General features: G+C 42.2%; 1 pseudogene; it reads right to left on the reverse strand.

The window, feature by feature from the left end:
* The window catches only part of LOC117352279, a 115,857-nt pseudogene that overhangs the window by 13,160 nt on the left and 85,259 nt on the right, over positions 1-17,438 (reverse strand).

The raw sequence follows: 17,438 nt of genomic DNA on the forward strand, positions 1-17,438 counted from the left end.
TCCTTAAATTCCAACTATTTTGCAAAACTCTGAAAACATCCCTGTTTGCAAATTATTTTGGAAATCGTTCTTCTTAAGTTTCCTAGGACTATTTCTATTTTGTTTACTCTTTTTCTTCTTATCCCTTTTTTTTTTATGTACCGTGGGGCCTTGGAATCCGAACTTAACCCGATCCAGAACCCCGTTCGAGTTCCAAGACAATTTTTCCCTTTGAAAATAAAAGAAACTGGATCAATCCGTTCCTTGGTCCCACCGGCATAGACGGCAAGATCGGGCCCCTAATTGCCATAGTCGGCAAAGGCAGCGAGATCGGCAGCGGGAAGCGTTGCTCAGCCCAAAGCTTCCCTCCGACGTGAACCGCCCGGGCGGAAACAGGAAGTTGCGTCAGAGAGGAAGCTTTGGGCTGAGCAACGCTTGCAGTTCCCGTACGCTCGGATTCCGAAACGTCGTTCGGATTCTGGGGCAAAATGTTATTTAAAAAAATAAAATAGTTCGGATTCCAACTTGTTCGAGTTCTGGGGCGTTCGGATTCCGGGGGTACCACTGCACTTTTATTTTTAATCATTGTTAACTGAGTTGAGCTCCTGTTTCGGTGATGACCTGGTCTATAAATCCAAGGTTTAGTTTTGTTTTAGTTTAAATTTAGCCCTCTACTGCTACCGATTTCTATAGTATTACTAGACATACACAGCACTGTACATTAAACATATAAGAGATAATCCCTGCTCAATAGATCTTACAATCTAATTAAAACAAACAGGATAAATAAAGGTTAGGGAATTTCCCACAGAGGGAATGATAAAAACAAGACACGGCTACTTTGCAACTGAGTGGGAGTTTGGAATTAAGAGGAGCCTCGGGAAAAAGTGGGCTTTTAGCCTGGATTTGAAGACTGCCAAAGACGGAGCTCCACAGGCTTTGCAAGTTTTATGTACAAGATGCAGGATCTCAATCAAAAACTATTAGTGTAGCCTTGTACCTTCCAGGCTGACGTTAAATCCGATACTCTTTCCAAAGGCTATAATCTACAGGACCTCTGGTGGGAGAGACTATTTGATTTCCTCACAATGACTGGTTGATTCCTAGATATTTTTTAAAGTAGATTGTACACAAACAGGAACACAAAACACAGTGGAGTGTGCGACAATAGATCACACATTTTGCAGGGGAACCATTAGGAAAAGGTTGTATTTCTTGGTTATACAAAATTATAAATGAAGATAAATTAATCAACACCTCATACATGAAAGCATGGGAAAGAGATCTGGGGAAGGAATGGTCTATAGATGAATGGGGGGGGGGGGGTAATTGTATTGCATCTTTTTCAGACAGCTAGAGCAGGGGGTCTCAAAGTCCCTCCTTGAGGGCCGCAATCCAGTCGGGTTTTCAGGATTTCCCCAATGAATATGCATGAGATCTATGTGCATGCACTGCTTTCAATGCATATTCATTGGGGAAATCCTGAAAACCCGACTGGATTGCGGCCCTCGAGGAGGGACTTTGAGATCCCTGAGCTAGAGCTACCACTTTAGTGGAAAATGCTATCAACTCTTAACACGTTGGTATACTACTCCGGTCTTAATTCGCAAATGTAATAAGCAGAGTGATGCTACCTGCTGGAAAGAATGTGGTGGGAATGTCAAAAGGTACAGAGATTTTGGGAACAAGTATTTGGTTATGTGAGCAGATTAATTCAAACTCCACTTAAATTGAATGCCGAAAGGGCACTATTGGGAATAGACAGGTATAGAAAATTGAATGAATAAATAAACTTTTGGATTTGGCATTTATAGCTGCCAGATTGACATTGGCTCAGCAATGGCGCATGCAAGATGTACGAGATACGAGGGAATGCCTGGGAATAGTTTGTGAGAAATATAGATTATCGGCCTTAGTAACAAATCAATGGGCAAAGTTTAACGATATATGGGAGAGTTATATTCAAATAGAAAAAGAAGCTTAATGAAGAATATGTTGTCTTATTTTGATAGATAGGGGATCCAGGTCTCCTGGGATGGGGGAGGTAGGGGATAGGATTGTTTTAATAGTAGGATAAAAAAGCTGCAATATCTTTATTAGTTTATTAAGATTGTAAATCACATTCAATGTTGACTATGGGGTTTAGTGAGATTGCTGTATTAGAATAAAATTATTAAATAAAGAATTAAAAGATCACACATTTTGCTTGCAAATTCAATGTAATAACAAACCAAGGAGTCCTTTTATGGAGGTGCTCTAACTGATTTAGGCATGCCAAATGCTAGAAAGCTAATTTTATACTTATGAGCTTCTTAGCTTTTGGCATGCGCTAAATCAGTTAGAGCACCTCCATAAAAGGACCCATAAAGGGGTTTGAGACGTGTCTACCGCCTTTTTGAGCCACACTCAAAGCGGTTTACATACGGGTACTTCAAGCATTTTCTCTGTCCCGGTAGGCTCACAATCTATCTAATGTACCTGGGGCAGTGGAAGATTAAGTGACTTTCCCAGGGTCACAAGGAGCAGCGTGGATTTGAACCCACAACCTTAGGGTGCTGAGGCTATAGCTCTAACCACTGTAAAATGAGCTGGACACTTCATTTTCTCAGTGGTCAATTACGGGTGCAAAAGCTGGACACTACGGGGGAAAAAAAGACAGAAAGAAGACTGACTCGTAGAGAAGGATTTTATATGTGCTCTGGACCGCCAGAAGAACTAACATATCGATTCTGGAAGAGATCAAACCGGCTTTGTCACTCGAAGCCCAAATGATGACGTTACGACTGTCTTATTTTGGTCACACCATCAGAAGAGAGAGATCACTGGAGAAGGACGTTGTGTTTGGGAAGATCAAAGGAACTGGGCAAAGAGGGCAGGATATGCTGAACACAACCATGAAGATGACGTTGGAGGATCTTACCGGACGAGCACAAAACCGATCTCACTTTAGATCTGTAATTCATCAAGTCACTAGGACTTGAGCACGAGTCGATGGCACCTAACTAAAGTGGGCAAAAAATTTGGTCCTATTCAATTGAGAAACCGAAAGACTGTAACAGCTTTAAACTGAAAACAAAACATTTATCTCCAAGCCCACATCAGAAGTACCTCTGATCCAGATTGAAGGAGACATTTCATGAAACTGCAATAAATGGTTACAGCTGAACCAGCCCCTCAGGAGTCTAAGGTTTTCTCCTTTATCCCAGATTAGCATGGTAGGAACATTTCTGGAATTTTTAGGCTGAACCCTTCCAGGGTTATTATCAGTTGTTAGCTTTGAGTAAAACACGGAGATGGCCTCTTTTTGCCTACTAACTCCAAGCTGGATCCAACATAAAATTTAGTTTCAGATATAATATCTCTACACTGGCCATATTCAACCAGCTAAATTCAAGACTCTCTCCTCTGTTCAGTGGTATACTTAACGCGACCATAAGTCCTGTTTTTAATGCACCTTAGTAAAACCAGGCCTAAGGTACTACGCAACTTCTGACGTATCAAGAAATTTCAGTCAAAACTTCCACCAATACCCTTTCGAGGCTGTTGCCTATGCGTTTCACGACTCTTTTGCTTTCTTGTGTGGTGGATCTGTGTGGTCCTTGATGATTTTGACTTCAATAGACGTTGCTGCTCCCGAACGAATTAAAAAAAACAAAAACTGGACAGGGCCTGATCACCTGTTGTATGTCTGTTATTTCGAACTATGTATTATAGCTAATCTTTTGTAAACTGCATTGTAAACTGCATTCTAGACGGGTAATTGCGGTCTAGAAATAAATTCTTATGTTACGTTATGTTATGAATCACACTGTAGCCCGTACTACCTTAGTTTCTGTATCTCGTTTTTTGTCTATTATTATGTAAGTAACCTTGCAAATCCATTCTGAGCTCTCTGGGGAGGACGGGGATATAAAACAAATTAATTAAATAAGTGGATGGGAGGAAGAGCTACGTACTTGAAGACCATTTCTCAATAGAAGAAGAGAATGAATTTTGAAACGCCCTCGCACCAATAAAAAGTTTGAAGGCAGGCTGGACGTGATGGACATGCCTCAGTGGCTCCCCTTCAGCTCATTTGAACGCCAAGCGGCCTCAATATAAAAATGAGTGAAGATCACTGTATTAAAGCCTACTATATTGAATATGAAATCTACTGTAAGGCCACCAGATGGCACTATCATGTTTGCAGGGTCACGTGTGTGTGAGCTGCTTTTCTTCTTACTATTCTTGCTGAAACGTTCATAGAGAAGCTGCTATTACTCACTTTCGAGCTGTAATAAGGTGAAAAGCCCTTTATGCTATATAAAGTATTTTGTTCTTGAATAAGAACATGAGAAAAGTCAAACTGTATCAGACTGAGATCCACTGAGCTTAGCATCCTAACAATGGTCAGTCCCAGGACCAGCTTTAACAATTAGGCAAACTAGGAGGTCGCCTAGGGGGTGGCAAACAGCAGCTGCAGTAAAAGCAAAAGAGATCTTGACAGCCACACAGACTCGGAAAACCATCAACCCAGCTCTGCTCAGGGTTTGCAACAGATGGTGTTTTTATAGGACCATTGTGGAGGGATGACCTAGGGGTAGCCATTATTGTTGAGTTTATTTATGACAATCATAGGGAGGAGGGGTAATAGGAGCCCGAAAGGTAATTGAGAGGAGAGTGGCACAAGGTTAAAAGTGCCTACTGACTAGGGTTACCAGATTTTCCTGAAGGAAAATGCCACGCCCCCAGCCCGCCCAGTTCTACCCTTCCCACCCCCAGCCTCATCCCCTTAACCTGTTCATGCGTCGGGATGGCATCCGCATGTGTGGATTCGACATGACATTGCGTGTGTCCGCGTGACATCACCAGTTTGTATCCGCAATGTTCGCGGAGACAGTCCCAGCGTCGGAAACCTTTCAAAGCCCGGACTAAGTGCCAGGTTTTGAAAAGCTGTCTGGACCCCTAGATATGTCCTCAAAAGGAAGACATGTCCAGGGCCACTCTGAGTTAAAAGTACCAGTTGGATCCCATATAATGGACCCTTTCTCATAGCACATTTCCAGGGATGAGCAATGGGTTCTTTTAAGTCTATCTGGTTCATAGGGTTTTTTTATAGACATTTCCTTCAGAAACTTTGTTATGGTACAACAATTTTTATTGAACAAACAGACAGAAACGGGTCATGCAACATAAGTTACATGAAATGTTCAAAAGATTTTGTATTCAACAGCAATATGCAGCACCTTATTCCCCCCCCCCCCCCAAGAAGGACAGTAAAAGAACATGCCGGAAAGAGCAAAGCAAGACACTGTACCCACCCCCCCTTAGCCCTCTCCCCGTCTTAATAAAGTGTAATGACAGACACAGCAAGGAAAGGCAACCAGGATACTGACATGGTAAAGAAATAAAAAAGTCAAAAGCCAACAAGGTTAAATACAGAGAGGAAAAAAGAATCATAAATCCCCCCCCCCTCCCCGTCCCTTTTTAGGATTGAAACAGTTTTTATTTTATGGATAATAAGCAAACCAACAAGAAACATAGGCCAGTTCACCAAACACAAAGCAGATGGAAAAGTCCCAGTTAAAACAGGAGCATCGCAGTAAACAAATAAGACAATGGCACAGAATCTTCCCCAACCCAATCGCAGAGTAAAGATACAAACACCGCCATCTCAGGGCCCTGGACTCTTATGGGCCCCAAGGATTCATAACCCCTCCCCCCCAACCCCCACCCGCCCAAGAAAGTAACAAACAAACACAAATCCTGCTAAGTTAAATCATCTTGACCATAAGAACATAAGAATTGCCGCTGCTGGGTCAGACCAGTGGTCCATCGTGCCCAGCGGTCCGCTCACGCGGCGGCCCTTAGGTCAAAGACCAGTGCTCCTAAATGAGTCCAGTCTCACCTGCGTACGTTCCAGTTTAGCAGGAACTTGTCCAACTTTGTCTTGAATCCCTGAGGGTGTTTTCCCCTATAACAGCCATCTGGAAGAACCTTCCAGTTTTCTACCACTCTCTGGGTGAAGAAGAACTTCCTTACGTTTGTATGGAATCTATCCCCTTTCAACTTTAGAGAGTGTCCTCTCGTTCTCCCTACCTTGGAGAGGGTGAACAACCTGTCTTTTATCTACTTTGTCTTGAATCCCTGGAGGGTGTTTTCCCCTATGACAGACTCTGGAAGAGCGTTCCAGTTTTCTACCACTCTCTGGGAGAAGAAGAACTTCCTTACGTTTGTATGGAATCTATCCCCTTTCAACTTTAGAGAGTGCCCTCTCGTTCTCTCTACCTTGGAGCGGGTGAACAACCTGCCTTTATCTACTAAGTCTCTTCAGTATCCATCGAGTTCTATAACTGAGGGGCTGTAGTGAAGAATATTGACCAAAGTATGGTGTCCTGTATTATCTTTTCTGGTGATGGCATAGCTAAAAGATGTTGATTTTGGGATCGGAGTACTCTATTAGGTGCGTAAGGAATTATTAATCTGTTTATGAATTCTGGTACGAGATGCCTCTTTCTGGCCTGACGGATGATTACATCCTAACCCTCGGACGCCATTTCAGCCTGTCACCTCACTTCAAAGAAAACAACCCCTATCAGATGTTCATTTCTTTGCAGGTGGAATTACTTCACCACAATCACCACCGGTGCCTCTGGCTTGTCCTTCATTGTACAGCCCACCAGGGCGAGGAGAACAGGACTAGAATTCATCGCAAAAGAAGATGAAACCAGATCCTGCTGTATCAGTGGGCTGGGAATGGGCTGAATGTCTTGAGCTTGTTTTCATTTCATGTTTAATTTCCTGCAGGGCTTAGCTCAGGCTTTCTGCTCCTTCCACTGGCTTCTTGAGAGTTTTAAGAAGGGAAAGGGATCGAGATATACGACCACTTTCTGTTCACAATGAGAGAAAGGAGGAGGCGGAAAGCCTGCTATCAGTGTCAGGGGGCTAATATTTCCCTCGGCTTTCGTGCTCACCAGAATGGGATTACAGGGTTGAGATTTTAAAATGTTTTGTTAACGTATCGTGGAGGGCAGCAGTGGTCTGAGGAAGCCTGCACTGTTCGATGAATATTTAGCTTACATTCTCTGGCACTGAACTGGTGGGAACTCTGATGAGTTTTATAGTTTTCAAACACTATTTTGTAGATCATTTTTGAATGTGTGTGTTCAGCATGAAGGACACGTCAGAAAATGCCACTGAAATGGATTGGATTGAATGCATTCCTTTTGCAGGTCAGAGCAGAAAACGGGTCAGTTTCTAATAGGAATGGAGATCTGGCCTAAGGTGATGGCGGTGAGCACGGCTTGTGTCTTTGGGGAAAATTGCTACCTTCCATCGCCCCAGAGACCACCCATAATTAGGGTTATCAGACATCTGGAAAAACCCGGACATGTTCTCGTTTGGGCATTGACGGATCTGATTAAGACTCAGACTGAGAAAAAGTAAAGGACTAGCCTAGTGGTTAGAGCAGGGGTGTAGCCATGGAGCAGGCCTGGCCTGCTGAGTTTGAGTTCAGGACCGCCTGTCCACCACAGGCTGGGAACCCCTGGATGTCAAGTCCAGTGCTCTAACCCAGTGGCAAAACCAGACAGCCAATTTTGGGTAGGCCTGAGCCCAAAGTAGGCGGACATCTCTCTCTCTTTCTTTCTCTCCCTTCCCCCCCCTCAGCCCATGCAGCAGTCTCTCTTTCCCTCCCTTCCCTCCCCCAACCCATGGAGCCTGTTTCTTTCCCTCCCTTCCTCTTCCACAGTGAGTGCAGCATTTTCAGGTTGCCAGCAATGGTTCCTCCATGCTGCTGGTGGCTGACCTGAAAGTCTTTCCTCTGACACATTTGCATTTTGCATCAGATGGAAGGCTTCCAGGTCAGCTGCCGGCAGCATGTAGGAACCACTGCTGGCAACCTGAAGATGCTGCACTCACTGTGGAAGGGGGAAGGAAGGGTAAGAGACAGGTTACATGGGTTGGGGAAGGAAGGGAGGGAAAGAGAGACCGCTGCATGGGCTGAGGGGGTGGGAAGGGAGAGAAAGAGAGAGAGATGCCCGCCTACTTTGGGCTCAGGCCTACCCAAAATTGGCTGTCTGGTTTTGCCACTGAGTTAGAGCACTGGACTTGACATCCAGGGGTGCTCAATTCAAATGCCACTGCTGTTCCTTGTGATCCCGGACAAGTCACTTAACCCTCTTTTGCCTCAGATGCAAAAACTAGATTGTGAGGCCTCCAAGGACAGGGAGATACTTAGGAGCTCATTTGTTAAGGCGCGCTAACCAATTTAGCATGCGTGTTAAATGCTAAGGCACCCATAGAATATAATGGATGCCTTAGCATTTAGCACGTGTTAATCTTTAGCGCATGTTACATTGGTTAGCGCGCCTTCATAAAAGGACCCCTTAGACTTGAATGGAACTCATCTTGGCCTATGACTGAAAAAGGAGTGTCCAAATCAATAATTACGCCCAATTGAAAACGTAGGGCAATCCCTCCATATCTAAAAGAAGTGCTTGACTCATTGGCGATACTTTTTGGGTTATGCCTTAAGGCCTTGGTTTTATAAATGATGCCTAGTGGCCTCTTGGTGCGGTTCTCAATCAACTTTCAGGTGCCATTTATAGAATCACACCTGGCGACGTTTAACTCGACTTAGACGCTAGTAGGAATCATAATATTAGGTGCCGGTATATTATGCCAGGGTTTTCTTGGCTTAATTTACCGGCACCTAACGCATTCCACGCCCAAATTCCTAACCCGGCCTACTTTTAGTCTAAGCGCCTTGCCAATTTCCATATGGGACTTAAATGAATCATTTAAAAAAAAAAAATTGACTTTTAATGTCGTTTTCAATCATCACACCGATTAAACCAATTAAAATCTTTTAGCATTCCGTGCAAAAATCAGCCAGGCGCTGCCAATCAAGGCACCATTTATAGAATTGAGGCCTAACTGTTTAGCATTCAGGTTGCTTGTTCCGGCTTACCTGCACTCGAGCCTCCGTTAGGTCTGTCCGCATTGCCAGCTGCTCCCTGGCATAGACATCGGGATAGTGGGTCTTCTGGAAGACCTTCTCCAGCTCTTCCAACTGGTAGCTGGTAAAGGTGGTCCGGTTTCTCCTCTTTTTGCCCTTGTTGCTTTCAGAATCAGCCTTCTCCATTGGGCTGGGCAGGTTAGTGCTTGCTCTGTCCTGGGCTCCTTTCACCCCCTCCTTCACCGCGAGGTAGCCGCTATCCATCCCCACAGAGTCACTGTTTGGGGTTAACTCAGGATCTGCCAAGGTCCTTTCTTTAGCTGAAGAATCAAAATAAAAACGTTATCAGACAGAATTAGGAGCAGGGAAATGATTGATGCAAATGATTTTCACTGGACACAATTCTGCTATACCAGTGGTCTCAAACTCCAACCCTTTGCAGGGCCACATTTTGGATTTGTAGATACTTGGAGGACCTCAGAAAAAAATAGTTAATGTCGTATTAAAGAAATGACAATTTTGCATGAGATAAAAACTCTTTAGAGTTTATAAATCTTTCCTTTTGGCTAAGTCTTAATAATAATAATATTGTAATTTATCGCTAAAGAGACATATGATCAAGAAATGGTTTTATTTTACTTTTGTGATTATGATAAAAATACCAAGGGCCTCAAAATAGTACCTGGCGGGCCGCATGTGGCCCCCAGGCCGTGAGTTTGAGACCACCGTTCTATACTCTTGTTCTTTTTTTTTCTCAACTGTACTGTATATCTATTTCACCATTTTATGTTCCAAGTTTCCAAGTTTAATTTAAAATTTGATAAAACGCTTATAAACATTCTGAGCGATTTACATTAAAAAAAATAGTTAGGGTAAAACCACAGAGACCATATTAAAAGACAAAACAATCACTAAAAGGAAAGAGGGTTGAACTACATAACAAGAAAGGAAATCAGGTGACAACAAATCATACAGAACAAATCATAAAAATCATATTCAATGCCAAAAAATACGATCACGTATCGCCCCTACTTCAAAAAGCTCATTGGCTCCCTGTCGAGCACAGAATAAATGATAAAATTCTTTTATTGACTTAAAACCCGTTTAAGTAACCAACCCGAATTTGTCAATAGTCTAATCATACCCTACTGTCTGTCTAAAGCCCTTTGTTCTATGTCTCAAAATCTCTTAACGATCCCTTCTTTAAAGTACATCAATACTGGTCGCCGTACTTTAAAAAGGATATGGCGATACTCGAGAGGGTCCAAAGGAGAGCAACAAGGATGATTAAGGGCATGGAGAACCTTTCATATGCCGAAAGGTTGGACAAGTTGGGGCTCTTTACCCTGGAAAAGCGGAGACTTATAAAATCATGAAAGGCATAGAGAAGGTGGAGAGGGACAGATTCTTCAGACTAGCGGGGACAACAAAAACACAAGGCCATTCAGAAAAATTGAGAGGAGACAGATTCAGAACAAATGCTAGGAAGTTCTTCTTCACTCAGAGGGTGGTGGACTTCTGGAATGCACTTCCAGGAGAGGTGATAGGATAGTGTACATTATTGGGGTTTAAAAAGGGACTGGATGACTTCCTGAAAGAGAAGAGGATAGCGAGTTACTTACGGGACATTAAGTAAATGGGATATAAACATCCTAGGTAAGGAGCATTTACAGGTTATGGACCTGGTGGGCCGCCAAGGGAGCGGACTGCTGGGCGTGATGGACCCCTGGTCTGACCCGGCAGGGGCAATGCTTATGTTCTTATTAGATCCAATAACTTCACGGTAACTGCCCCTTCTCTTTGGAACCCTAACCCTAATCATCTCCGTTCAGAAGTATCTCTTCCTCAATTTAAAATTAAGTTAAAACATTCTTATTTCAAGACACCTTTGACACCTAACTGCCCTTATTAGGGCTAAATTTTAAATTTATTTTTTATTTTTTTAAATCCCCTTCCTATCGTACCTTACCTTCCATGTTCACTTTACTTTAACCATTGTAGTTCATCTCTTTCCCCCCCCCCCTCTTGTTCCTGTTTGTTTAAAGTTTGTGTATTACTTGTCTTGTAAACTCATCATGAGATTCATTTATGTAAGTTTGTATTGTCTGTTCCTTATTAGTACTTATTTGTACACCGCTCAGAAGTTTAATTGAGCGGTATAAATTTTTTTCAATAAACTTGAACATAAAATGGGTAAAATCATAGGGGAGGGTTAGGTGGTAGCCTAAGAAAGGCTGGTTGTAACTGTGGTTGTATTGATTTAAGGATCGGAGGTTTATCTTTGAATTTAGCTCTCAAAAAACATCTTGAAAAAGGAAACTTTTAAGGGAGCTCTTGAATTTATCTAATCAACTTTCTTCTTTAATAAAGGACGGTAAGTGGTTCCATGTTTGCCGCGCGGGTACTGAGAAAATTTCGGCTCTTCTTTTGTTGATGATTTGTAAAGAGGAAGTAGCCAAAAGATTATGATCTGCAGATCTTGGCGTCCTCAAGGGACCAGAAGGGATGAGTAGCTTCTGAAGGAAGATCGGTTGTTGTGACTGACGGATTTTGAATGTCAGAAGTGAAATGTTATCTTCATTTATGTCCATAGTAGGTGGTGTAGAATGGAGCATGCAGAGATGCCAAGTTGCCCAATCCTGGATGTCTAACTTTCCATCCTGAGGCATTATGGGACTTGTAGTACTGATTTTTTTTTTTTTTTAATTTATACAGATTTAATAGTTACAGTATCAGATGATACCAAGGAAAAAAAGGATTCTTAACATAATTTAACAGTATTTATACATACAAAACAAAATTCTTTTCAAAGCCCACAACAATGGGGAGACATGGCACCATTTCTAATTACAAAAAGATAAGAAGAAAACAAAGAAATGGTTCTTGATTCATACTTTTATGAATATTAAACCCTTCAATACTACTTTTACCTCCTACAATTTCTCAGTTGTGAAACAACGAAAAGTAAAATCATTTCTGTTCTCTAGCTAATAAAAACTGTTGCAATTGAATGGGGGGTCCCAAAATACATATTCAATGTCTTGTATTTTGACAAGACATTTACATGGAAATTTTAAGTAATATGATGCTTCAAGAGCTAAAACCCTTGTTTTTAACTTTAGAAATTCTTTTCTTCTCAATTGCGTAGCTCTTGATACATCAGGAAAAATCCTAACCAAATCTCCACAAAATTTTGTCAGTCTATTTTTGTACTGATTTCAATAGGCAGGATCAGTCACTATAAATCTCACTTTGACACAAACAGAGAAAACGCTTGTGGAAAATTCAGTGAACAATGGCAAGGCATGGAGACATGTTCAATGTCAATCTTAGAGAATCCTACAAGTGGTACAACAGAGGGTGGGAGGGAGCACAGGATGGCACAATTTATAACGCATGACTGCATGGACTTAAATAATTGCATGATATAGTCAGATAGAATCTAATGTATTTAAAGACAAAGTTTTTAAGTTTATCACAAGTAGGTGAAATTTTAAGGAGATTTCATGAAACGATTGATTACATAAGGAGATGGGTTGTTTTGTTTTTTGTTTTTTTGCCAATGACGTTGTGATCTTTCACGTTCTGATACCAGCTGCATTTCTGAAGCTTTTTCCACCCCAGGAAATAATCAATCAAATACAAAATAATTTATTAAAATAAGTTGGGTATCGTAGGTCACCCAGCAGTGGGTTTGGTTAAATATTGAATATGTGGTTATTGTTACTTCTTGACTTAAATATAGAAAGATTTATAGAGCATTGGTATATCATTAGACCTGCTCAGTGCAAGGGTTGTGGGCACCCTAGGGGTACCTTCGGCCTTACAGCCCCCCTCAATTAACTTCGAGGGTCATTATTGACTTGCTCATGATGGACAAACCAGAAGTTAGTTTCATCTATATTTATTCTGCTGCTAAATATTTTCCCTCTCAGCCCAACCAACCAACTTCCTAAATTCTGAGCGTTATTTTGCCACTGGAGCTGAAATGAGTGCTATCTTATTTCATAAAGTGCCAATTTGCAGAAACAAAATTCTGGGTTGTTTTTTTTTTCCCTTCATTGTTTCAGATCATTGATTGAACCATATCCATTTTATTCTCTTCTTGGGTGGGCTGAGAACTTTTCAGCACTCCCTCATAGTGTGAAGAGTTTCTGTCTCTGGTAAACAGAGCTGGTATTGTGACATCATAATGCCTCATTCCACCAGTAAGAGCCAACCTCATCAGTGATGTCACAATGGCTTGATTATCCTATTCTTGGCTCATTTTTATTACATAGGAGGGTGTGCTGAAAAGTTCTCCTAAATTCTGAGTGTTATTTTGTCAATGTTGCTGAAAAGAGTTATCTTATTTCTTTAAGTGCCAATTTGCAGAAACAAAATACAGTACTATATTTTGACATTGTTTCAGATCATTGATTGAAACATATCCACATCATTCTCTTCTTGGGTTGGGCTGAGAATTATTCAGCATCCCCTCGTATGTTGACTGCCTCAGAACTGATCTCTTTCTCATTTCAAACTGAATATTCCGTGCCGGAAACAGCTGCTAGGAATACCGTGGGCAGCCAAGAAATCGAACAGATGGGTCACTGACCAAATAAAACCTTGATTTTCACTAGAAGCTCACCATTAGACTGAAGCTATATCGTATTTTGGTCAAATCATTTGACAGCCGGAGACTCTGGAAAAGGCAATTATGCTAGGAAAGAGTGTATGCAAGACCATCAATAAGACGGATTGACACAATCGCAACAGCAAAGAATGTGCTCCATTAAAAAGCCTCCGTACACAGCTAGAAGACGGGAAGTTCTGGAGAAAGTCAATCTGTATGGTTGCCAGGTGTTGACTTTGACTTGAAGCCAATTAATCAATTGTCATCCCACTCTGCTTCTCTCTTCAAACGGTATACCGTACTCCCCCGAAATTCGCGGGGGTTATGTTCCAGGAGCACCTGCAAAGTTCAGAAAACCGTGAATATTGGAGGCGGGGATCGGAGGCGAGAGAGGCCACTTTGCTGCTTGCGGAGAAATCGTGTATCACAAGGGTCCGGTAGATTCATTGACTGGGATTCACGAATCACAGGGCTTGAATTAGTTTTGCTTATCTACAGGACTCTTTCATCAGAGGAAACCACAGCGCCACACTGCAGCCTATCGAATAAGCTCCCAATAGGTGGATGAACTGGGGCTGCGACCTCGGAACTGCGAGTTCGCGGGGGAGTGCTGTGTGTCAAAGCATGTATTATATTCCAATTCCTACCTATACCTCCCCACTCTGTTCTTATTCTCCTATGCTCCCGCCTTTCCCTTTTTTGATCTCGGTCTTTTCCTTGCTGCCACACTCCCAACACTAAACAGACCCCCTCTCACTACTGTACCTTCTCCTTTCCTCCAGAACCCTTCCTCCCCTTCCACCAGAACAAATTCCTTCCTAATGTTCAAGACACTCCATCCATCACCGGTCCAGCTTTAAAACCCACCTCTTCAAATCGCTCATCCTGAAACATAAATCCTTGGATTTTCATTTCTCATCCCGTGCCTCTCTTATCTCTGCACTGTCAGAGAGTACTGACGTACAGAATTTCTCTACTTTTGTGTTTCTATAATGTACTGAGTAAAGTTTCATAGAAAAATAAAAAATAGCATTGTTTAAACTGCTCTGCTGATCGCCTAAGAAAGCAACAGGTTGAAAAACGAGGAAACCAGGGTTTAAATCCCACTGTAGCTCCTTGTGACTTTGAGCAAGTCACTTAACCCTCGATTACTTCAGGTACAAATTTAAAAATTAGTGCGCACTAAATGCTAACGCATTCATAGCTAAAACAGCTAGCACGCCTTAGTAAAAGGACCCCATAGGTATCAGCATAGTGATAAAATGACACATTAATATAATTAAGATGTTATTTTTATCACTAACTCATGCTATTATAGCCCAAGTCTCATTTTATTCAGTAAAATAATATATCATAACTGTAGCCTATATTCATAACTTCATCTCTTTATTAAAGAAAAGAAAGAAATGTAATGTAATGTAATGTCTCTAGAAATCGATTTCACTGTAATAAAAGTGAGCCAAGTACAAGACAATCAAATCATTATGACATCACCAATGAGGTTGGCTCTTAGGCATTGGTGGAATGAGGCATTATGACATCACAGTCGCAGTTCCAGATTCTGAAGCTCCTCATGCTAGTTTAGCACAGGTTCCATTTTATGCAATGCCACCTAGTTACTAATAACTGAGATCAACTGTGAAACAACATCTTAAACATAGCTCATAATAAGAACATAAAAACATAAGCAGTGCCTCCGCTGGGTCAGACCTGAGGTCCATCGTGCCCAGCAGTCCGCTCATGTGGTGGCCCAACAGGTCCGGGACCTGTGCAGTAATCCTTTATCTATACCCCTCTATCCCCTTTTCCAACAGAAAATTGTCCAATCCTTTCTTGAACCCCAATACCGTACTCTGCCCTATCACACCCTCTGGAAGCGCATTCCAGGTGTCCACCACACATTGGGTGAAGAAAAACTTCCTAGCATTTGTTTTGAATCTGCCCTCTTTCAACTTTTCCGAATGCCCTCTTGTTCTTTTATTTGTTGAAGGTTTGAAGAATCTGTCCCTCTCCACTCTCTCTATGTCCTTCATAATCTTGTAAGTCTCTATCATGTCCCCTCTAAGTCTCCTCTTCTCCAGGGAAAGAGTCCCAGTTTCTCCAATCTTTCTCTATCTCTCTCTTTTTCTCTCTCCCTTTCTCTCTCTCTTTCTTTCTATCTCTCTCTATTTCTCTCTGTCTCCCTTTCTCTCTCTCTTTCTGTCCCTCTGTACTCTCTCTATGCCCTTCATGATCTTGTAAGTTTCTATCATATCCCCTCTAAGTCTCCTCTTCTCCAGGGAAAAAAGTCCCAGTTTCTCCAATCTCTCAGTGTATGAAAGGTTTTCCATCTCTTTTATCAGATGTGTCGCTCTCCTCTGAACCCTCTCGAGTATCGTCATATCCTTGTTAAGGTACGGCGACCAATATTGGATGCAGTACTCCAGATGCGGACGCACCATCGCCCGATACAACGGCAGGATAACTTCTTTCGTTCTGGTTGTAATACCCTTCTTGGTTATACCTAGCATTCTATTCACTCTCTTAGTGGCCCTAACCTCTTTCCCCACCCCAACCTGATTTTCCACTACAGCTTATCACCTGGAACGCGCTTCCCGGAGAGGTGATAAGACAGAGTACAATTCTGGGTTCAAAAAGGGACTGGATGACTTCCTGGAAGCGAAGGGGATAACAGGGTACAGATAGAGGTTTACCTTACAGGACATTGAGTGAATAGGGTATGGACATTTTAGGTTAGGTAGGGAACACTTTCAGGTCATGGACCTGGAGGGCCGCCGCGGGAGCGGACTGCTGGGTGCGATGGACCCCTGGTCTGACCCGGCAGAGACAATGCTTATGTTCTTAAAAAAAAAAAAAAGTCATGTTTAAAATATAATAAACAAGGCAAAAATTAAAGCTATATTTTATCTGGGCCCTTATATTGTAACAAGATCTCAAAGCACAAGACAACTACATCAGCCATAATAGAGCACAGATCATCATGAAGAGGCTCCAAGAAGCTATAGTGGGAGAATGGTATAGAAAATTGAATAAAGATACTGCTTTGTGATGTAAGTTTTCATCTAGTCCAATCAGAAGCCAGGGATTTGCATGTAGATTAGAAGATGCACTTATTTCAGTTCTGGGTATTTAGATATTATGGGTCTCGCAATCAAAAATTAAAAATCTCCAAAAACCATCATAAGTTGGCGCTTGGACATCCTAATCACCGGGACGTCCCAAGTGCTGATTTTCTAAGCCTTTTTCTGGATATCTAGCGAGGCATTTTCCCTGATGTGCATCTAGAGTTCGGGGGAAGGGGGGTTGGGAGGTGCGTTATGGGCATGTATTGGGTGGGCTTAACTTGGATGTCTTGTGGTGATAATTGAACCTTTCCCAAGACGTCAAGACGTACTGGACGGAACTTAGATGCTCGGAGCTAGACCTGTTTTAAAAGTGCCACGAAGGTACCCAAATTGATCATATGACCACTATATGCAAGTAGTTATAACTCCCTACATTGCTCCAATGCTCATTGACCCCCCTCCCACCCTCAAAAATCTGAACGAAACAGTACATACCTGTTTCTAGAACAGCAGCACCTGGTATGGGAAAGCCTATCAAAGCATCTTACAGGTGTCTTAAGTAACCTGGTGGATGGGGAAGTGAACGATAGAGAGAAGGACTCGGGCCCATCAGCCACTCTAACCACTACAATTATGGTGGAAAGTGTGAGGTTACTAAAACCCACAAAACCCTACTATACTGCTATATAGGTGTCTCCTGCAGCCATAAGGTGGTAGACAGGTGGGTACAGTAGGTTTTAGAGGGTTCACCTTAAATTATAAGGGGGTTATGGTGAGATGTACTTCTGGCACCCTTTATGTGACGTTCACAGCAGCGCCCTCTAAGGTGTCCCACTGCTCG

The sequence above is a fragment of the Geotrypetes seraphini genome, chromosome 19, assembly GCF_902459505.1.
Source record: "Geotrypetes seraphini chromosome 19, aGeoSer1.1, whole genome shotgun sequence".
Classification (NCBI taxonomy): Eukaryota; Metazoa; Chordata; class Amphibia; order Gymnophiona; family Dermophiidae; genus Geotrypetes; species Geotrypetes seraphini.